We start from the raw sequence: 23,255 nt of genomic DNA on the forward strand, positions 1-23,255 counted from the left end.
ACTGGAATGACCTTCCTGAAACACCTGTCACACCCCCTCTCCCATCCACCTCCCGAGCTCAGCCGCCGAGGCCTCCCGACCTGCCTGACCCCGGCCCAGGTGACACCTGTCACTCCCCACGCCAGCCCCACGGGCCTCTTCGTTTCCTGCCTCCGGCCCGCACACGCTGGGTGCCCCCTCCGCATGCCCGCCCCACCCGCTAACTCCTCCGACCGCCAAGGGGGAGAGGCAGCGGCGGGCTGGAGGGGACCGGCACTGGGCCGGGAGTCCTCCCTCTGCTCTCAGAGGGCAGCCCAGCCAAACGGACAGACCGCATCGCAAGCTTTGTGCTCGGAAGCAAAGGTGTGGACTCTCTGGGCTTCTGCTGTGTTTTGTTTTTTTTAAAATATATTTTATTGATTTTTTTACAGAGAGGAAGAGAGAGGGATAGAGAGTTAGAAACATCGATGAGAGAGAAACACCAATCAGCTGCCTCCTGCAACACCCCCCCCCCCCCCCCCCACTGGGGATGTGCCCGCAACCAAGGCACATGTCCTTGACCGGAATCCAACCCGGGACCTTTCAGTCCGCAGGCCGACGCTCTATCCACTGAGCCAAACCGGTTTTGGCGGCTTCTGCTGTTTTATCTGAACAACAGAGCCAGTGATACCCACTCCCCCCGAGAAACCTAAAGTGGCAGGCACCGCGCTGGGCACATGGGTGCCCCGCCTTCCCTGCCTCTGAGCTCCAGGGGCCTCACCCTGCTCTGCCTGCCATGCTGCACGGGTGGCAAGCTCGCCTCGCGTGTGTCAGAGCCAGGGCCATCCCGTGCCCGGCCCACTCTCCTCCCGAGGCGTCCAGGGCGGCCCTCAGGGACGTGAGTGAGCAGGACACGTGCCCCTTCCCCCCTCAGACCCAAGGAACTGTGCATCGGCCAGGGTTTGGCATCTCTCTGCCTCTCCTTTTCCCCCTTTTCTTTCTCCTCCAAGCAAAACTGCTCGGCGGCGGCTCCCGCCTGTCCCTCGGCGGGTCCAAAGGCCCACCTGGGCCTGCAGAAGCGATGACGGTGATTCCGTTAATGGGAGGCGAGATGGATGGCGCGCGGTGCCCGGGTGCGCGGGAGGGAGGCCGGGCAGCGGCCGCCCGGGGGAGGGAGAGTGTGGCTGGAACACGCCCTCCTTTGGGGCCTTATTAGGTCTTGAAAGAGCTGCTGCTCGCGCTAAAACCTGCTTTTGCCAGCAGAAGCCTCGTTTTCCGGAGACGTCGCAGGAGCCCGCACTGGGAGGGGCGCCCCCAGGCCCGCGCTCCCCGGCTGTCAGCCTCCTCGGCGGCTCCGGGCTGAAATAAACGGCCCGGGTGCCCGCCGGCTTGCCAGCCATTTTGTGGACGCGGCGGTTTCTCGGCCGTTTACGGACGGTTTGCCCGCGGTGGGATGCGGGAGCTGTGGGAGCGTTTTCCTGTAAGAGGCCTGTCTGTCCCAGAGGCCACAAAGCCCTGCGCCCTCCAGTCTGCCAGTCCCAGGGGAGCTCGGACACAGCCCCTCCCCGTCACACCCTGTCTCTCTGCGGGTCTCCCCCTGCCAGGAGAGCCATCGAAGGCCATGTCCCTGCAGAACGGGCGCCCACGTCCACCGTTACAACACCGGCTCATCACCCTTCCCCCTGTTCGGGATTGAGCGGCCCGAGGGGTCTCTGGGCTGCAGCTCGTCCAGATGCAAAGCTAGGGAGGAGGCCGACTCTGCCACGGAGGCAGCCATGGCTGACCACAGGCAGAGCCAGTGGGCGCGGAGTCGGGCTGCCCGGGGCTGTGTGACCTTGGCGAGCTGTGCAACCTCTCTGGGCCGCAACCCCCTCATCCCCTCAGCCAGGCTAAGCCCGCCCACCTCCCAGCTCTGGAGCCACCCAGCTCACAGGGCACAGGGTCCCTCAGGCCAATCTCAGCACCTTTCTGTGCTCCTTGGCCACCGCCCTCCCGCACCCACCACCCAGTGCCACCCTGTAGGCACCACACACAGCAGGTGCGTGCTGAGCAGATGCTGCTGTGAGCAGAACCTGTGGACTTGTGCTGTTCAGACAAAAACATCCGTTCCCACCAGAGCGGACTGGTGTAGGCTGTGTGTCCCAGGAGCCAGAGGCCTGGGCTCAGATCCCGGCTCGGCCACAAACCTACTGTGCGTCCTAGAACAAATGACTCAGCCTCGCTCCGCTTCCCTTTCCTGGTCTGGGACCAACAGGCCTGGTCACGGGGTCACTGAGAGGAGTCCGAGCGATAGAGTGTCCACGGCCAGGGATTGCCCGGCGGCCCTGGTGGCCAGCAGTATTGAGAGAGAGAGAGAGCAGCGGGGTCTGGGGAGAACCTGAGAGAAGCTCCCCTATTCCCACTGGGGAGCCCCTTTCTCAGACGCCCGTGGGGCCCTCCCGCCGGTGGGAGAGCTGGGGCCTTGGGCAACTGGCACATGTCACATCCCCAGCAACCGCCTCTGGCGGGGAGAGAGACACTGGGGGATGCATCAGTCCACCAGGCAGCCCGGAGACACCACGTGCCCCCCAGACCCCCAGGCCACAGCCCTGTCCATCCGTCTGCAACACTCGGACCAGTAACACTGAACACACCGTCTTCACGTCCTGCTCACGACTGCCCTCCCCAAGCAGTGTCTCCGGGATGTGTTTAGACAGTGCCCGGCTCTGCTGATGAACGAATGACCGAGCAGAGCAGGAGGGGAGGGCCTGTTTGGGGAGGGCGGCTCGGGCTGTGATTTCCCACGCGCCCCCGTGTGGAAGGTGCTCCTGAGCGTCCTGAGTGCCCAGAGCTGAGGCCTCACTCCCTGCGCAGGGTCATTTATTATCAACACCAAAGTGCCACGTCGCTGTGTGCCTGTGTGCACAAGCGCCTCTCTCTGGGCCCGAACACGGCCCCTCAGGCAGCAGCTGAGGTTACCCCTTACTTTGCAGGTGAGAAAACCAAGGGCCCCGGGGGCAGGGACAAGCCAGGGAGACCGGGGAGCAAAAGGCGGAGAAGTGACTTGCATCCAGATGTGTCCAGACCCCACTGCCTGCCCCCTCCATCTCTGGGCCCACGCGTGGCCACGGGGCCGGCTGGATCTCGGCGGGATACAGCTGGACCTGGAGTCTCGGGACCCGCTCCCTGCCAAGAAGGGTGGCTGCGCAGAGGCAGCGGCTGAGGTCTGGCTCCCATCTTCCCCCTCCCCCCCACATGCAGCAGACAGTGGGGCCGAGGCTCAGCCAGGCAGTGGCCCCAACCATCCAGCCACGCCTGGGACTCTGCAAAGGACACTGGCTTTGGGGGTCAGCTGGGCCTGGGTTCAACCGTTTTTTTAAACTGTGTGGCTTAGCCAAAACCGGTTTGGCTCAGTGGATAGAGCGTCGGCCAGCGGACTGAAAGGTCCCAGGTTCGATTCCGGTCAAGGGCATGTACCTTGGTTGCGGACACATCCCCAGTGGGGGGCATGCAGGAGGCAGCTGATTGATGATTCTCTCTCGTTGATGTTTCTAACTCTCTCTTCCTCTCTGTAAAAAAATCAATAATATATATATATATATATATATATATATATATATATATATATATAAATTTTTAAACTGTGTGGCTTATGGCTTTGGACCGGTGGCTTCGTTCTCCGAACCTGTTATCCTCATCTGAAAAACGGGGTCCCCCCAGAGTTGTGAGGATTAACGACAGTAAAACGCCTGGCCGGGTCCCGGGCCCACGGCGGGGACCGAACCACAAGCACAGCCAGCCCTCCCGAGCCTCCCTCGGTCATGTTTCTCCGAGAGTGGCCAGACGTCCACACCCTGTGGCTGCCAGACCCCACGTTCGGGGCTGGGAATGGCGTGGGTGGCGGGTGGAGCCTCTGACATCCAGGGCACCGTCTGCCCGGCGAGCTTCCCGAGTGAGCCAGCCAGCGGGTCAGCAGCCTCGCCGTTTGATTTCTGCCCCTTGTCACTCTGGGACGGGAAGTCGGAGGGGACGGGTCTGTCGGTGTAACAAACAACACCCGGCAGCAGCGCGAGGGATCAGCTCAGGAGGGCATTTCCGAGGAGGCCCCGGGGGAGGAGGGGGGCCGGCTGACAGCGCTCATATCCTGGGCCCCTGACGGTGCCTACGGAAGGACACTTCCTTCACATAGGATCTGGCTCCGAGCCCACGGAGGGGCCGGGTGCAGGGGCCGTGCTCTCCGTGAAATGTGGGTGTTGCTGGCAGGAGGCCACGGCCCTGTCAGGGCCAGGGCACATGGACGTGGCCAGCGCGCCGGGCCTGCCCGCAGACGGGAGCCCGCGCTGGGGGTTTCAAGGCTGTGTTCGCGTGTTGCGCGTCCTTGAACTTCTAAGTGCAGTGTGGTGGGACGGAGGACACCAGCTCACCTGTGGCCGGCCGTCCCCGGGCAGGCTCTCGGCCGCCCGCTCCCTCCCCAGCCCAGCAATCTCTGCCGCCCTCCATCCTTGGGGTCAGAGGAGCTCACACCGCCAGCCACAGGGCGGGGCTCCAGGGACCTTCGAGGGTCCCCACTTGCCCAGGAGCGTCCCCGGGCCCGAGGGAGCGGGGCATTCAACAGCTTACGGAAAACGCGACAGGAGGACAGACCGCGGAGGAAAGGAAAGTCCTTGTTGAACAAGGGGACCTGCATTTTCCTTCTGTACCGGCCCCCCCCCACAGTATGGAGCTGGCCCTGCCTTCCATTTCTATGGCACCCTAACCCTCTCCCCTGGCCTGGAGGGTCGCAGGGACACCCCCAGGCCTCTGCAGAACTAGACACAGCCGGGTCCGAAACAGTCACCGCCTGAGAAGCTCCTCAGACTCAGACACACCCCCTCCCCAAGGGGTCTTGTTCTCCGAACCCCTGAGGTTGCTTACTTATTCAGTCTCGCGGGCCAGGCCTGGTTCTCGGTTTGGAGACGTGACAATCGACCAGGACTCGGTGTGGGGATGAGCCGGACGGACCGGCGATGGCAGGGTCAGGGGAGGGAGCCCGTCCCGCAGAGCATCAGGGAGGGCGTGGAAGCCACCGCGCCTCCGGCTGCCCCGGAGGGCTGGGGCGTGGGGTCAGCTCTGGGAGGTGCAGGAGCCCCGTATCTGTAAGGCGGGAGGGCGGCCGGAGCCTGCAGAGCCGTGTGTCTGAGCGCCCCCAGCCCGGCAGGCGCTGCAGGGGGAGGGTGGCTCTGCTGTTAGGTACTATTTGTTCCCTGTGGGTTCCATTCCCACCTGACGTTTCACAGACATCCTCTCTGTGACGTAGGAAGTCCAGGTAGGACCACGCAAGGGGTCAACTGGGTGGCGGCGGACGCTTTGCTGATTTGGCTCATCGCCCAGGGACCAGAACTCAGACTGCAGAGCGGGGCCGCCTGGGCTTGATCCTGGGCCACCCCCCAGCTGTGGGGCCTGGGCCCCGTCGGACCTGCCCTGAGCCTCAGCGTCTCCTCCGTAACTTGGGGTTCGTGAGAGTCACGAAAACCCCAGAAAACCTAGCATCGTGTGCGGCTTCCCGGGACCCGCGGACCCGCCCCCTCCTCCCCGGCATCTGCCAGGACGCGGCTCGAAGGCTGACTGCTCGCTCCCCCATTGTCATGTCGCATCCGCCCATAAATATTTAAACAACATGTCATCAGATTATTATAACATATGATCTATAGCACCGATGTGCTGCAGTTCTGCGCATTTGGGCTCCGCTCTCAGAATATTGAGACATAAAATATTTATGTATTTAGCCAACCACGCGATCTCACATTCTGTCTCGGCATGCCGGGTGGTGGCGAGACGCTGAACCGAGGCGCGACGTGCGAGGGGGATGCTTTGTTCTCACGTCGGTTCCCGGGCATCTGGATTGCTTCCGGCTCATGCCCGGGACCGCGTCCTGTGGCTGTGCACGGCGGCTGGCTGTGTCTCTCACCAAAAGCGAAGGGACACAGACCAAAGACATCATCGGAATGGGGTGGGAGTTCAAACCACTGGGAGCCGTACCATTTTCATTTTTTTTTTTTTTAAATCTCCGCAGGTCTGCGCATAGTAGGTGCTCAGCGAATGTCCACGGGGAAAGGTATTGGCTCATTTGTAGCCCAAAGCACCACCCCGTGGGCTAGCACCCAACACGGATTTAGTTATGTCTGTCCTCCTGTGTCATGCTCTCCCCAGTGCCCAGCACCAGGCCAGGCACGCAGAGGGGCCCAGGGAATGTTGCTGGGTGAATGGCAATTGTAGGAATAAACATGTGACCAGATAAATCACTGAATCAGTTAATAAGTTAATGAAGGATAATGATTCCCTGGTCCGATTACACCGTACAAGACCCTCCTCCTGAGAAACAAAGGCTCTCCAGTAACCCGTGGTGGGTAGGCAAGGGTTTTTTTCTGGGTAATTAAATATCTCAACTGCTAACATGAGCACATCGCAGTGGCCATATGCCCCGGATTTTCCGCACTGTGCCATCTCAAGGATGCCACCCCCTACGCCATTCGAGCTTCCAGAACTTCTCACACATCAGTGACCAAACAGCATCTTCCAAACTCGCCCCTCCTGCCCCCAAATGTCACTAGAACGCGTTTACAGACCACTGTCCTTTGACAGTTTGGAAACTGTGGTCTTTGTGTGCCTAACCGATAGATGATCCATGTCTGAAGAGCCAGGACGTCGCAGAAGGAGGCACTTCATGAAGATGTTAGCTTGCAGTAAAAGCATTTTCTTTGCGTGGTTCCTGAATGCCATGCTGTCACCCTCCAGAGCAGACAGCTCCCACCCTGGCCCCAGCCTCCACCCAGACCAGCATCCAGCCCCGTTTCCCCCTGGGTTGGCCACGGGGGCTGGCGTTCGAAACGAACACAAAAGGCCACTCAAATTCCGGCGGGAGAGAACAAAGGAAGCGCAGGCCACTGAGGCAGGCATGCCGCGCCTGCACGTGAGGTCCGGCTGTCCCTGCAGCCGCTGGGACTCAGCTGGACTGCCGAGCTCCGGGGTGGGCTCCCTCTCCCTGGGCCCTGGCTGCCATGTGGTGCCCAGCGGCCAGCAGTTAGGGAAGCATCTCCTTTCAGCCCGGGGGTCCCGTGCTCCGGGCTGGGGGGAATCCGGGGTCCCGCTTATTTGCCACACGGCAATGTCTGTGCCAGGAGGAGCCGTGGGGGGGGATTGGCCCCTGCCCCTCCCTACACAACCCCCAAAAGAGCTGCCCTCTGGGAAGGGAAGTGTGCTTGACAGAACGGGTGACTTTAAGACAAGGCACTTGCCCGTTCCAACCCAAAGCCCCGCCTGTACAGACGCCCAGGGGCAGCCGGGGAAGAGACGGGGCGGAGGACGGAGACCTGTAACCTGGGCGGCACAAGCCCTTCCAGCACAAAAACTTCCCTTCTTCCTGTTCGGAGTACCTGGGGGAGGAGCCTTCCTCTGAGGAGCCTTCTCTGCACAGAGGAGTCAGGCAGGCACCCCTCAGCCCTTCACTGCCCGCTGGGGGCGGGGGTGGGGGGGTGGGGGGGAAGAGGTAAAGAATGTGAACAGATTCAGTAACTTCATACAAACCTTCTCTGAGCATCCGGCCGGCCCCTTAGCACTTGCCATCATGAGCCGGGCACGGTGCTGGGCCCCACAGGCACAGCTGTGGTTCCCAGACTGAGTCTGACCCTCATGGAGCTCAGGGTCTAGTCTGGGAGGCGGAGAACACACATAGGATGTCCGGGGAGGGGGAGGGCCGGAGAAGAATGAAGCCAGGCCGGGGAACGGAGGGGGGAGGGAGGAGAGGCTCGTTTTGATGGGGGGAGGGAGTCCGGGGGGGTCTCTTTGGAGGAGTGACTTTTGCAGTGTTCTGAACGGAGGCTAGGAGCAAGTCACGGGAACTCGGGGACGGATTTCCGGAGGGAGGGACGGCAGTGCCGGGCCTGGGGTGAGAGTGCGCTTGGCATGCATGAGGAACGTCAGGGGTGAAGCCACAGAAGGGGCAGGGACCCCACTGCTCTTGCAATAAAGGCCAAATCTCGCCCAGGCCCGGTCAGACCGCAGCAGCCTTCTCTTCTGCCTATGCTTCTGTTTTCTGTGGCTGCCCTCCCGCCCTCTCCCCCCCGCCAATTCTCTTACCTAAGACACATGCTCTGTGCTCCCTGCCTGGCAGCTTGTCCCATGCGGCCCCTCCAGGTGCCCAGGAGGCCCGCTCCAGGCCCTGGGCCCGGCCCCTGACTCACAGTCCATGTAACAGGCACATCCGCCTCTGCCCTCGACCTGTTAGACCCACCCCCACACACGGTTCCTCCCGGCATCGTGCTACTGATATCGAAGCACCGGAAACCCGGACTCTGTTTCTGTGTCCGTACAACGGGCACACCGGTGCCGACGTCACAGAATGGCGTCCACGAGAGGGTTAGCCCAGAAGGTACCACGTGGTCAGTGCTCACACAAAGGGCCCATTGACGGCCCAGAGGCTGCGGGAAGTGGCAGGAGGTCGCTGGCTTCACACGGTTCGGGTCTGCCCACAGCCCGGGCCCGGGCCTGCTCCCAGCACCCCCTCCCCCGACTCTGCGGTCTTCCCGCCCTTCGCCCCTGCCCTCTCGGGCCCCCCCGGGCCTCAGGTCTCTGGCTTGGCTGCCCCTCCCTCCTGGACGTCCTCTCCCTTCCCCCGGGAGTGAGTCCCCAACAATGCTGCTAACTGCAAATTACTTACAAGGAGGCCGTGACACACGGGTCCCCGCCCGCCGGTGGCGGGTCCAGGGGTGGGGGCCAGCCCCCAGCACCATGCCTGACGCAGAGTGTTGGGACGTGCTTCCTGAATGAACGAGTGGACGGACAGCCACAGACCAGCCGGCGTGGGCGTGTCTGGTAACAAAGGAAGAGTCGGCTCAGCCGGCTCGGCACCGAGCGGTCTGAGCTTCTGCAGTGGGTTCTCACCCGCAGCCCAGGCCCAGGCCCAGGGCCGCCACGGGCCCCGGCGGGAGGCGGCGGCGCCGTCTGGCTGAAGCCACGGAGCGGCCACAGACGCCACGGAGACCTCAGGCTGGGGACAGGCTCTGGGGCCTCAGTCGGCCCTCTGTAAAGCGAGAGGCTTTCATGTTTTTGGTGTTTAAGCACCAGGACCTTGTCTTATACTACACCCCCCTCCCCCCCCCCCCCCCCCCCCCGCCAATAACATAAAACGAACCATTTTACAGTGAACAATTCGTGGCATTTAGCACGCTCACAACGTGGCGCAACCGCCTGCTCCTCCGAGCTCTGACACACCTTCACCGCCCCAAAGGCGCCCCTACGCCCACCATTCACAGCTCTCCCCTCCCCCAGCCCGAGGCCCACCGGCGTGCTCTCGGCCTCTAAACTTACGGATTGTGGATGCTTCACACAAGAACCTTTTCTCGAAAAGACTCTTGTGCAAAGCCTCCTCGTGTAAAGCGGGGCACTGAGGCTGAAGGCAGGGGTGGGTCCCCGCACCCTGCCTCCTGGACCTCACTCCCCTCATGCACAGCGGCTTCTCAGGGAAGCCCATCCCGGGCCCTTCCCTTCCAGAATTCTAACCCCAAAGTGGGAGCGTAAGGCAAGTAGCCCCAAACCGTGTCCAAGAATGGAGGGCCTCATTTTCCGGATGAGGCTGTGCCGGAAGGGGTGACCGGCGGGCGCCGGACTGGACCATCTCCTGAGCCGGCTGGTGCTGCCCCCTCACCGCACACACCACGTGGGCCAACTCCCGCAGCCGCCTGGGGGTGGGGGGGCAGCCATCCCCTGGGGACAAGGACCCCGCCTCTCCCTCAGGAGCACACGTCAGCCTGTGGCAATCCCAAATGGCTTAGCCCCACGGTCGGCAAACCGCGGCTGGCGAGCCACGTGCGGCTCTTTGGCCCCTCGAGTGTGGCTCTCCCACAAAATACCACGTGCAGGCTCCCACGTACAGTGCGATGGAAGGAGTACCCTAATTAAGTTAATAACAATAAACTTACCTACATAGTTCAATAGGTTTAAAAAATGTGGCTCTCCAAAGAAATTTCAATCGTTGTACTGTTGATATTTGCTGTGTTGACTACTGAGTTTGCCGACCACTGGCTTAGTCCATGCCTAACCAGCATGGACGCCCTCGGGCCTCTGGCGGGGTGCCAGCCGCTAGCTTTCGGCGGCCTGCCCCGCCTCGGGCCCGTGACAGCCGCTGCGGTCAGCACGGACCCCCGGGGGGCTGGCGCTGTGCGAACACCCATGTGACACCGGCCTTGCTTCATAAGGCACGTGGCCGGCGTGGCCCTGGGAGCCCCCCGGGACCCTCCGACTCCGAGAGGTGGCACCAGGGGGTGGGTGGAGAGGAACGAGGAATACCGACTTCTAAACACTGTCCAGGGACGCCCAGGGCCACCTGACATTTAGGTCTTGCCTCTTTCCCCGTCCATTTTGAGGGCCTTCGATCCTAGGAAGGCACTTCGATGACACCCTCCTGCCTCATTCGGGGCCTCGGTCCGCAGGGGCACGGAGATGCTCTGGACAAAGAGAAGACCGTGAGGCCCCGGGCGGGTCCTCGGAACGGAAACACTGTCTCTGCCGTCTTTCCTAAGAACTGGGGGTGTGAGCGACAGGCACGGGCCAGTGCTCCCCGCACGCTGAGCGTCGGGTGTGCGTCCCTTCCCGGGTGCTCCCCTCGGACACCCATGACTGGCTCCGGAGCGCTGTGATTGTGGGCGAGCTGGGCCTCAGTTTCCCGTCTTCTTCTCTGGATGGTGAGCCAACTGGATTCCTCACCTGCAGCCTGAACCGGTTGACCATTTGTAAAGTAATTCCAGCTAGGCTTCGGGGGCAAATCCCAGCTCTGCCGCGTACCCGCAGGGAGGAGGGTCTGAGGGACTCAGCCCAGCAGCCGGGCTCAGCAGGGTCTCCGTGAACGGCCTCCCTGCACCGGGGTCAGCGCGGCCCCTCCCCCTGCCAACTCCGGGAAAACACAGGCTCCGAATGGCGGCTTCCCGCGCCCCCCCCCCCCCCCCCCCCGCCCGCGGCCCGAATTCCTTCACACGCTGTGGGTTTCCCACATAAAGCCCCCTTTTCTTTTCTATGAGGTCACCACCGCGCAGATGTCTGAGAGGGAGGAAGAATGGCTCCGGGCGGATCCAGGCCGGTGGAGCTGAAGGCACCTCAGATCTGGCCGCGCCACCACCTCTCAGTTCCGTGGGCCCCTCAGTCGCCCTCTCCCCCCAGACAGAGTCCCCCCTCCCCTTTCCCCGACCCCCTCCTTCTCCCCACTGCGGGTTTGGAGGGTGCGGTGATCCTGCCAGGGGATGCCAAGCAGCCTGGCTAGAAGGAAGACTGGCCCTTTGCCACCAGACCACCGGAGCAGCCGTCTGTGGAAAAACCCAGAACTGGAGACGGCGGCGGCAGCGGTGTGAGGGGGTCTGTCTCCACACAGGCAAGTCCTGCTGGAGGGACAGATGTCAGAAGGCTCACTCCGGTTCCCGGCTTACACAGCGCAGGAAATTACACCACCGGCCCCTCTGCCCCAGCGCCGGCTCCCGGCTGGGAGTCGGGCCTGCCGGGGCTGTGGGTCTGATCCAGCTTCAGCCACAGGAAGGGACTGTGTGTGTGTGTGTGTGTGTGTGTGTGTCACCGGCTCCAAGAGGGAAGCCGAGGGCCTGCTTACTCTCTTTTCGAACGAACGCTTTCCCCAAAAGCTACCTTGTCACGACCCAAGAGTCAGAAACGAGAAGATGGCCAAATCCCAAAGAGCCCCCGAGGGCCCCGGCCGCGCCTGGCTATCGGCTCCCATCGGGTCCCCCGAGCCCCGCAGCCCGGCGCCCCCGAGGTGAGGGCCCGGGGAAGGGCCGCTGCATGTGCACGCGGCTTCCTGAGCATGACGTCAGGGAAAAAAGGAGATAAAAATGTAGAAACAAGGACTATTTTTACCTCTCCAAATCACAGGCCAGACGGGAGAGAAATCCATCAACGCCAGAAATGTGGCGGAGCCTTCGCTCGCTCAAGATCTATTATTTCACACCTCCAACCAGCGCATCTCAGGGCCATTTGCAAATGCTCGTCCATTGCAGAAAGTCCCGGGAAGGGAGAGAAATACCTTTTCCTTTCATCCCCGGAGGACCCTTCGGGGGACACCACACACACCCCCAAACCGCACAGGTCCTCACACACCGCATTCCTTTCAAGCACCGTGTAGCATAAACCCAGATATAAATGGACACGGAGGAGGGAAGGAGGCAGGTGGGGGCAGACATGGCCAGGGACAAGGGAGCGGGTCAGAGCTGAGAGCCAGGCCCCGGGGAGGGGAGGCTGCGCCGTCAGGGGCCGGCGGGCTGGGCTCTTCCGGACGGACAGAGGGCAGTGTCCCGGCTTGCAGGTTTCCCACCGGAGCCAGGACGTGCCAACCTGTATTTAATCTCGCATGACTCACCAGGGCCCTCCGTTCTCCGCCCCGTAGCGCCTTTTCTTGGTGTGACCGGAAAGGAGGAAGGGGACAGTCTCCTCTCTCGGACAATTGTGTTGGCACTTCCCTTCGGAAAGCCACCCCTGGCACTTGGCGAGGGAGGAGCAATGGGAACGAGCTGGAGCCAGCTCTGTCCTGGCCCCCTCCCCCAGACAGGCCACGGGGGACCAGGACGGAGGGTGAGACCTCTCTGAGGACCGCGGGGCAGGGACCCAGCGTGACTTAGTCCACTGGTGTTTCTGTTCTGTTTGCGCTTTTTGTTGTTCAGCAGAAGGAAAAGCAGGACAAAGGCAGGCGGACCTGGCTGGAGGTTAGGAAGGTCACCTGAGGCAGAGGCGTGGATCCTGACTTGGCCGTTTGCCACTTTATGACCCTGCCCGGGCGACCTGACCTCCCGTGTCTTCATCGTATCTTCACCGTCCCCTCTCAGATCAGGATAACGATCCTGGACCTTAGCCCTGGGCCAGACACTGGACACGGCGGCCGTCACTGTCCAGGCTCCACGGGAAGAAGACTATGGGCTCTGCTCAGCCAAGATGGGTTCAAATCCAGGGTCAACCGGCCAAATATTAACACGTGATCTTCAGCTCGTCGTTTAACCTATGTGTGCCCCAGACTCCTCCTCTGTAGAATGGGCATCCTGTCAGCTCCCATCCCACCCTAACAGCTCCCATCCCGCCGCAATGGTGAGTAGATTGGGTGAAATAGGCACTAAAAGGACCCTGGCTGGCAATCGGTATGCCCTCAGTAAACCGACAGTGGCCACTAGTCGTAGTGCTCGTGTCATAATATTATGTACAACATTTCATCTCTCTGAGCCTCAGTTTTCTCATCTGTAAAATGGAGAGAATAACCACCTCGCTCACGGTGAAAATTGAATGAGTGGATGTGTGTGTCAAAGCATGCAGCACCCAGTCTGTGCATCTTTGGAAGGCAAATGTCACTCTCCTGATGCTGGAAAAGGGATCGGCGGGAAGTCAGACGGGGGACAGGACCCTGCCTCTACCTCCTCTGAGTGGTCCCAGGACACGGCTTGACCGCTCTGAGCCTCAGTTTCCTGGAGCAGATAAACCCCAAATCTGCAGCCTGACTCCTGCAGGGAGGGCTATGGCACACAGTGGGTGCTCCATTAATGTCACTTCCCTCCACCTTCCCCGGCTCCTTCCTTGCTCAGAGCCACCGAAAGGGCCACTTGGCAAAGCCAGGAGCACCTTTTCTTGAAACCCAAACGGCCCTGAAACCCAGACCAGGCCAGGCTTACGTCTGAGACGTTAAGCTTGTGGAGAGAGAAACGACTTTGCAGTCATTTTCGGAGCAGACAGGACGGCAAGGGCTGACAAACCACAGGGACCATTTTAAATCCTGGGCCTTTCTTCTGGGAAGTTAGGCAAGAACCTTCCCAAATGTTTGCCCGTGGGGCTCTCTGCCAGGGAGTGACTCATCCACAGCTCCCACAGGCATATTTTATTTGGGGGTGGGGGATCGAGGGAGGGCCGGCCGTGATGGGGGGGCGGGGAGGCGGCGTTTCCAGCAAACCCAGAGGGGGGTGTGTCTGTGGGGGGGGTTCTTTCTTTTTTTCATTTTTTAAGACAAAAAAGAAAAGAAAAAAAAAAAAGGGAAAGAATGTGGGTCTTTTTTGTTTCCTTCCAGGATTTGTTTGCTGAAAGAAGACGTCCAAAGTTCACTCGGCGAGCTGCTGAGCTGGGAGCGGGCACTTCCAGCCGCTCCGCATCCCTTTCAGTGAAATTCTTCTTCCAGGAACGCCATGGGGCTCAAACGCGCCCCCTGCACGCACGGCGGGCTCCGCAGACGACATTTTCCCTCGGAAAGGCGGGCTGAACTCCGACAATTCGGGGAAACTAGGGGGCTCCAGAGTCTCTAAAGTTTGCCTTAAAGCAATTAAGACTTTCAACTGGGGAGGTTTTCCACATGTATGAAGCACAAAGGAACTGTCAGTCACAACTGCCAGGACAGACCTCGGAAGGGTGTCCCACGCCTGCTGTGATCGTTTGTTACTGTCGTGGGGGCTCTGGGCGGCGGGGGCTGGGGGCTGGATACAAACCAACCAGAGGAGCAGCTTTCTGTTTAGCAAGGTAGGCAGAGCGCGGCCCGGACCCAGTGTTTGGGGACCCCTGGACTCCCCAGGGCCAGCCTTGCTTCCCCCTCCCGAGCCCTCGCCAGGCCTAGGGGAAAAGTTAACATTTGCCAGGGCCAGAGAGGGGCAAGAACAACGCGAGGGGAGCCAGAAGGCTATCTGCGAAGAACTGGACCCAGGTCCCCCAGTGTCAGGCCCACCACAGCCCGGCCCTGTCTGTCCCTCCTGGAGTCCCTGAGGGTCCGGCCAGTGACCTTGCCAAAGGCTTGGCTCTGCGGCCACCCCTCTGCCAGGTCCAGCAGGCTCTGTGGGTCTGACCTCTGGCCTTCCTCATTCACCAAACAAGGCCTGGCACCCGCTGGGTGACCACACCAGGCCTGCTTTTCTCTCCAGGGGGGCTCCCTGGCATTGGGACCAGGCGGGCACATCACACGATAGTCCTGGCGGGACCCTCCGCCTTCCTGATAAACATATTTGCACACTCCTGGACACTCATTACACACTCCCACCCACACAGGAACACTTTTGTTCTCAGAGGCTCCTGAATACCAGAGCAAGTCACTTGTGAACGGTCACACACGTGTACTCCCTGAACCCACGCATACTCGGGTCACAAAAGTGAGATCTCCAGCGGAAGCGCTTGGCACACTCCTTGGCACGTGATAAACACTCAGGAAATGGATCAATGGGAGCCCTGTCTGTGTCTCCCCCCCCCCCCCCATTCACTCCAAACCACACCAGCCGGGCACCCCGATGGGCACACGCACCAACTCTGCCCGGAGCACCAACACACCCCGCTGCGCACGCAGCCCGGGGGGCAGCCGGACACGCTGCACCCGCACTCACGCGCTCACACGTGCCCCGACCTCACGCGCGCGCCCCCGCCCGCTCCCCCCACCCGGAGCCCCGGGCGCGCGCCGCGCGGGCACGCGGGCCGCCCTCGGCCCCGGCGCGGGTGACGGCCCCCGCGGCGCGGCCCCCGCCCCCTCCCCGGCCGCGGCCCACCCGGCGGGGCCCCGGCCCCGGGCCACTCACCGGCGCGGAGGACGGCGCGGGGGCGCCAGCGGCAGCCGGGCGGCGGGTCCTCCGGAGTTGGCGGCGCCGCGGCCGCACGCTCTCCCGCCCGCTCGCTGCTCCGCCGCCGCCTGCGCGGCCGCGCGCGCGCTCCCGCCCCTCCCTCCGGCCGCGGGGCCGCGCCGCCCCCTGCAGGGCTCGTGCGCGCGCGCCACGCAGGCTTCGGGGGGCGCCGGGCTGCTGCCTCCCGGCGCCGGGTCCCTCCACGCTCCCTCCCGGGAACTTTGGGGGGCCGGGGCCTCCCGCTCAGCCCGGCGCCCCTCCCCATTTCAAAGATCGCGTCCCTGAGGCCCACACTCACCCCGCGAGTCCCGCCGGCATCTTCCCCTCTCCTGGGACTCCAGACACCCAGGGCTGGGGTCTGCGGGAGCCAGCCCGGGACACCTCCCTCGCATCCCGGGGTACCCCTCGCCTAACAGTGACCCCATTGCAGCCCTGGTAAGACGGAAATTGTTGGCCAATCAACAAGCCTTTATTTTGTGCCTGCTGAATGCGGGGTCCCCCGAGGGTAGCTCTGCTCCCTGCCCACCAACATCTCCTCATCTGGCGTCCCCCACTTCCTGTGGATCCCAGGACCAGTAACAGTCGATGCGCATAGGTTTCTGGAGGGAGTAAGACTCCACTGATCGGTGTTTAACACCCGCTCTAAGGAGACAGAGTCAAAGCCACAGCTCAGTTCCTAGCTTCACTTCCTCAGGGGACCCCTCCCCCCACAAAAGGGGCAGCTCCTGGCTGAATGGTTCCTGTTTCCACACTGGCTGCTTCTCCACGTGCCAAACTGTGCTGCAGCCCCCAGCAGGGTGGGAGCCAGCTGCCCAGTTGAGCGCAGGGGGATGCCCAGTGGGCCTCATTTGCCCAGTGAATGAACTAGCTCAAACTGGCTATGATCTGTAACAGTCATGCCACAAGCTGAGCACCCACTGTGTGCAGACCCTGCCAGCCCTGTGGTGTTCGGTCCCACGGCCATTCTATGAAAGGAGGTGTTATGTTACTCTTGTGCCCATTTTATAGATGGGTTCAATGAGGCTTAGAACTGAAACTGAGAAAGCAAGTTCTCTTGCTCAAAGCCACCCCGCTGGTCAGTTATGGAGCTAGAAGCTGGACCACAGACTGCCTAATGCCAGTGCCCGAGCCTAATCTGGAGTCTCAACAATCCCATGTCACGGACAGCACAGCTCTGGGCCGCTGGTCTGAGGAGGGGCAGACCAGGCTGCAGCTGGCCTAGCGGAGCCAGCCCAGGCCCAGGCCTTCCCTAGCCGACAGGAACAAAATGGATCACTCTGCAAATCGGTTAGCCGTTTGGTTGGGGATCTGTTTACAGCCTCTCTTCACAACAAATACCAGATAGAGTGAAAAGTTAAATACCAAAGATAAATATTGCAAAAAACAACAGAAAACTAACAGTATAAAAAATAGCTATAGTGTGTTGCAGTGTTACCCGCGGTCAGTGATATTGGCTATGTCTGTGCAACAAACGTTGGTTCATTCATTCATTCATTCACCTGACACGTATGTATGAGTGCCTTCTACCAATCAGGTACTGTTCTAGGCACTGTGTCATGAACAAAACACAGCACACCCTCCCGATGGGCTGCCATCTGGAGGTGGGGTTAGAGGAAGAAAATATCTGACATTCGAGAATAATAAACGGGGGGAGACGATAAAGCAGGGGAGGAGTAGCAGGTGCTGGGAGAAGGCCTCCCCAATGAGGCTCAGAGAGGTCAAGCAGCATGCCCCAGGTCACACAGGCAGCCGGCATCTAGCTGCAGGCCCGCTGACGGCCGCTGTTGAGTGTCAGGGGAGCAATGAACTCCCGTCCACACCCCCTCCCACTTCCTTTTGGCCTACAATTCAGAAACAGGTGTGGGTGGGGCATTTGCCAAAGAGACGGCTAGAGACGGCGGGTTCATCAGCAGGACGTGGGGGAGGAGGGGAGAAGTCACCCATTTCCCCGGCCTTCTTCCTCCTCACCCCGTTTCCTTTCCTCTGGCCAAGCCCCAGCTCCCGGGGGCGTGCTGGGGGGAAATCAGATTCAATTCTGCCCAGAGATTCTCCAAATCTTTACGCTGCCTCCCGCCCCCCATCACCTACCCCCGGCGAGAGCAGGGGTGGAGGGAAAAGCTTCCGTGCAACCCCAGCCTCACTCGACTTTTGTTTTTAACGCAAAGGAATTTTCAGCAAGTCCCCAGATGAGTCACCGCGGAGAGGTGCTTCTTCGCAAAATGACTCCCAGGGTTCGCATCGCCGTCTCCCTGGGCCTGGCGCCGGCCGCTCTTCCTCCCACGGCGGCCTTGGTGCATCCGGTCTGAGAGAAAGGCTCCCTGCGTGTCCATCCCCAGAGTCTCAGGATGAAGCCGGTGTGGGTTCACGGTGTCTCTGCCTCGGGGGCAGAGAAACTACTCTCGCCAGACGCCTGCTCCCTGCCCGGCTCAGCGAGACATTTCACTCTCAGGGCGTCCCTGGCCCTGGAGAGGGGGGTCGTGCTGTCTGCCTCACACACGAAGGAGCTCAAGTCAGAGAAGCAGAGTGGTTTGAACACAGCCAGGGTTGGAACCCGGGTTCACCCAAAGCCTGTTTGTCGTCAGTATTTTTGGGGGGCGTGGAGGGAGGGAGTGGAGCATGAAGCACTAGAATCCCACCGTCTTCCTCTGAAGGTCCGCTGTCCCAAATGCCATGCTGCCAGCGTCCTGATGTCGGGAGTCTGGGGGACGAGATAGACTTGGTTTGCCCGGGAAGCCTCTTTGGTCCTTGCCGTCTGGCCCTGGTTATTAAGAGCACCCCTTTTCACTGCCTACGCATCTTTAAAAAAAAATATTTTATTGATTTTCCACAGAGAGGGATAGAGAGCTAGAAACATGGATGAGAGAGAAACATCAACCAGCTGCCTCCTGCACACCCCCTAATGGGGATGTGCCTGCAACCAAAGTACATGCCCTTGACCGGAATCGAACCCGGGACCCTTCAGTCCGCAGACTGACACTCTGTCCACTGAGCCAAACTGGTTTCGGCCTGCCAACGCACCTTGATTTGAATGATCAACTTCTGACCCTGGTTGCATTGGGGGACTCAGACTGTACTTTACATCTAACACAGAACGGGGGGCTCTTCCTGCAGGGCCTTCTCCACATCCTGCCGCAAGAGCTAGGCTCCTCGGCTCCTCGGGAGCGGCAAACCCGGCTGCGGGAAGGACGGCCTCCGCCCCAGGCTGCCCCTCACTCCCGGTGACCTGGGCCCGTCTCCCCACCGGCCTGTGCGAGCGGGTCTCCAGAAGTCCCGTAGACCCTGACCTCCTAGGATTTCCGTTGTCCGGTGCATGCTGGGAAGCCGGCTGAGTGTTCTGGGAAAAGCAGGGGGTGCAGGAAGCCTCAGTCCCTCCGTGCCGCAAGACGGTTCGCCTTTTCACCGTGCACAGCTTCCATCCCAGCCCTGGCTCCTGGCTCCCGGCTCTCCCCCCCCCCCCCCGTCCTTCCCCGCAGGGAAGCCGTGTCGATAAGCGCTCTCCGTTCCCAGGCGCTGTTCGGTGTGGGTGTGCGTCGTGTATGTGTGTATTGTCTATGCATGTATAGGCGCATAGTGTTTCTTTTCTTATTTTTTCTTGCAATTCAGAACACAGATTCTGGGCCCATCAGACGCCTCCTTAACGCGTGTTGTAGACAAATGGATGAGCCTCCTCATGTAAATATTCCCACTGGGGACATCGGCCCCCACCCACATCACAGAGCTGGTGCCTGGCTCCCTGTCCGACCGGGATCATCTGTTTGCTCATTTATTTATTCACCTGCTCAGCGGTCATTTCGTTGGACATGAATAACAAGGTAGCCATTTCGTCTATTGTCCAAGCCAAGACACTTCCGAGAGTGAGAGAGGCCACTGGTATCCGTGACGCTGGGACAGCAGGTGTGACCCATGGGCCCTATTTCTCCCCCGGGGGCCCCCCTTTGGCTTTGGTGGGGGGCAGGTGAGGGCCCCTAAGCGCCTTCCTGAGCCTCCTGGAGCATGTGGCTACGGCGAGGCCCCTCTGGGCCGAGGCCCCTGCGCGCCCGGGGGGGCTGGCTGCGCTCAGAGCAGGTGGAGTTCAGGGCCCTCGGGGTTTAGGGCCGATGGAGACACCCATCTGCCAACCCCAGATCCCAAACGTGAAGGAGGGTCCTTGGCTGCTGGGTTCCCAAGTCCTGCCCCTGGTTTTCTGGGAATGGGTGTGGCTTTTCCAGGCATCAGGACATGCCAGGCTCCCCTTGGGGGCGAGGGGAGAAGGAGCCAGATGGAGCCTGGCGAACAGGGCTGGGGCGGAGAAGAAGAGGGAGAACCGGGAATCAGAGAAAGTTGGATTAGTTTTCTTTGAGAAGGCGCTTGCCAGAACTAATAGAATATTGAATGTCAACTGTAATGAAAAATGCGTTTAAAAAAGAGAGAGAAGGGGTTTGCCAGGGTCTGGCTCTGCCCCTCCCTGCCCCCAGGAGGGGCAGTGAGGGGCTAACCCATCTTGCAGAAGAAAATCCATTTTCCCTTACTCAGTGACATTCTGAGGGACCTGCTGTTGGGGGCCATCGGGGTAGAAGAGCTCACCAGAGGAAAGGCAGAGAGCGGGGGGCTCCAGAGCCCCTGGAGGAGGAGGCACGTGGGGGTGCTGCTTGATTCTACACCACAGGCGTTGGTCTCTGAGCGGAGTTGCTCAGGCAGCCAGCCCCCTGGCGACAGTCTGACCCCACACAGCCCACCTAAAGCCCTCTGCCAAATACCCTCCCCCATGCTCTGCAGCCAGCAACCCCAGAGCGGGCTCAAGCCCAGGGCATGGCAGAAACCCAGCCTTAGACCCATCAGACCAGGTTCAAAGCCTTGAACAAGTCCCCTCACCAGCCAGAGCCCCAGCTTTCTCACTGGGCAATCGGAGGGGATAACATTCTCCTCACCAGGTTATGGTCAGAAGACACCCAGCCAGCACTTGGCTGAACGCAGTATTAATACCAAGTGTTTATCAGCCTCAGGACCCAGCACTTTACGGGCTGCACGTGTCATTTCATCCACCCTCCCAACAAGCCCATGTGGTGGATGCCAGCGTTAGCTCCCAGGCAGCTGGGCATTTGCCTCAGTTTCCCTGCATGACAGGAAGGCTCAGAGAGGGAGGGGGGCCTGCCTACGGCCCCACAGCCGGGTAATAGTGAAGCTGAAAGTGGTACTAGGTCTGCACGTACAGTTAGCTGACACAGCCAGCCCCAGAGCCTCATCTGTGCAATAAGCATAATGATACCGTGAGTCACTTCCTATTTCTGGCAAATCCTACATTATTGGCTTTTATTAAAAAAAAAAAAAAAAAAAAAAAAAAAAGTCCCCGATTTGTAGTTTGCTAATTTCCTTGGTGCAAAGCACTTCCACCATGGCGGATGGAAAGCTACCAACCACTACCTTGAACCTCCCAAATGTTGAACAACCAGCTCTGGTTAGCAGTCGCCTTCTGGCCCGGAGATGCAAATCAGCTCTAGCGCCGCCTCGCTCACTAGTCCCACCTCTCCCCTCCCCAGGCCCCGATCTCAGCGCTTTAAGGCTGCGCTTCCCTTCGCTGGGGAAAAAGGAAGGCGGTCCTGGGTACCTCCTGTGAGCCAGGAACTATGCCACTGCAGCCACACCCAGGACCTCCTTCCATCTTTACAACAGCCCTCCACCGAAGGCCTTATGATCCCCATGGAGCAGGTGAGAAAACAGAGGCACGAAAGAGTAGCAACCACTGGCCAAGGTCACCCAGAACGTAAACGGCGGGGTCAGGATTCGAACCCAGTCGCGCCTGACTAGATCCTTGCCGCTGAAGGAGGCTGCATCTTAGGAGGTCTGGGTCTGACCCAGCAACTCCTGTCCCCTGTCCGGCCTCACGTTCCCCGTAGGTCAGGTGAAGGGGTGGAAGTGAAGCCGGTCCTCGAAGGGAAGCATTTCGCATGTTTACCGGGGAGAGGTGTGCGGGAAGGGCACGCAGCTGTGCCTGGAACACATGTGCTCAGGGGCCACGCAGTGCTGGGACCAACCTGGATTTGAACCCCAGGCCCTCCACTTCCTGGCTGTGTGCCCCTGGGCTAGTAGCTTCTCCTCTCTGGTGGTTTTGGTCTTGCTAGTAGTCTGCCCGGGAGTCTAGACGCCTAAATGGGCAGGGAAGGGTCCCCAGTGTGGAAACCTTTGCACCAGGTAGACCCGGCACAAGTCTGTCTACCCTTCCAGAGTATGACGCCTCTCCCTCTCCAGCCCCATCTCCCCAAGCAGGTTTAGCCGAAGCCTGTGCTCCATGCTCCCCGGTCTGGGATTCCAGAGCAGCTGAGAGAGGGAAAGGCCTGAGGTTTCTGCTTTCATGGAAGGCAGACGCCAAGCCCCACCCCGGCTCCCCCACCCATCTGGGCCCACCCCCCTCAGCCCTGCACCGGCTGGCTGGTCTTCTCGGGTTTCTGAAAGCCCGTGCTCCCAGAGGAGGCATTAGGGATGGAGGAATGCAGGCCCGGGTGTGAGGGTCTGAGGGGGCCATGCAGAGAGCCCCCCTCCGCCCCGCCAGCTGCGTCCCAGCCCAGCCCCCTCGGAGAGGGTGAGGAAGGAAGCGGAAAGGAAACTAATCCAGCCGCTCTCCCAGGAGCCCCTGAGCTCTAGGTTCGGATTCTCGCGCGGGGAGGGGCATCCGGGGGCCCAGATCCCGGGGAGAGGATGAAGGCATTGGTTCGTGTGGGGCCTTGGGACCTCGGTGGACGGTGGACGGGGTCCGTGCGAGGGCGCTGGCGGGTGAGCATGGAAGGGGCCAGATGTTTACTGCGGAATCACTGCTTTTGAAACCTCATTACCTGCATAACCCAGCTATAACTGGGCCTTCTTGCTCCCAACCCAAGGCACATCTCAGCAGGGAGTCACATCCGAGAAAGAAACGAAGCCACCCACCAGCAAGCAGAAGCATGAGATTGGGAAGAGAAAAAAAAAAGATCCAATCCAAATCCAACCCCCGAACTGCTGCAAAGCAAAGTAGCTCCTGACGGTGCTTCTGGGCTGCTGGGGACGGATCTCCGGCCTGTGGCCTGCGGCTGCGGCAAGCCTCCTCCCGCCAGCCCTGCTGCGAGGCCGCCCAGGCTCGGAGGTCTGCCCCCGGCCTGCCCCGCTCTGACCTCTGCCTCTCCCGTCATCACCAGGGGGTCAGAGATCCCGCTTTCCTCGGGGGGGACGGCCCTGGCTTATGGCTGCGTGTTACTGATCACACTCCGGTGCGTGCTCCAACCTGTCCGGGGAGAACAGTGAGCGCCGTGGCCTCCCGCTCCGCTCTCCGCGAGCGCCAGGGGCGGCCGGGCTCTGCCAGGAAAAGGCACCCTGGGAGGGCGAGGGAGGGAGCAGGACCGCTCCCCTTCCATGGCCTTGTCTGAGGCACCCAGGGTTTCAGCCTTCTCTCCGCACAGCGCTGACCTGGCCCCCCTGTGGGTGAGGAAAGGAAGGCCCGAACGGACCCAGCGCTCAGCGCCAAACACCCGTACCTCCCATCCCTCATGTTTCCCGCGAGGCCAGTAGGGTGCCTGGCAGGAGAGGATCAGGGTGGCACACCCTGAATTTGCAAGGGAGAAATCAACAGGCTCCTTCACGCTGTCTGTGGAGACCCTGAGGCCCAGAGAGGGTTTGTGCTTCACTCAAGATCACACAACGCGGCAGAGCCTGTGCTAGAACTAGGCTCCTGAGCAGACAGGAACCTGGGTGCCCCCCAGGGGGATGGAGTGAGCT

The 23,255-nt window shown here is 60.9% G+C and overlaps 1 protein-coding gene across 1 annotated transcript in view; it reads right to left on the reverse strand.

The window, feature by feature from the left end:
* Positions 1-15,624, reverse strand: part of NEK6 (NIMA related kinase 6) — a 65,131-nt gene extending 49,507 nt beyond the window's left edge. Inside the window, exon 1 of the mRNA XM_084898413.1 lies at positions 15,492-15,624. The gene's annotated coding sequence lies outside the window, so the exon portion shown is untranslated. The remainder of the gene's footprint in view (positions 1-15,491) is intronic.
* Positions 15,625-23,255: the final 7,631 nt, after the last annotated feature.

The sequence above is a fragment of the Pipistrellus hanaki genome, assembly GCF_964339955.1.
Source record: "Pipistrellus hanaki genome assembly, chromosome: 11".
Lineage (NCBI taxonomy): Eukaryota > Metazoa > Chordata > Mammalia > Chiroptera > Vespertilionidae > Pipistrellus > Pipistrellus hanaki.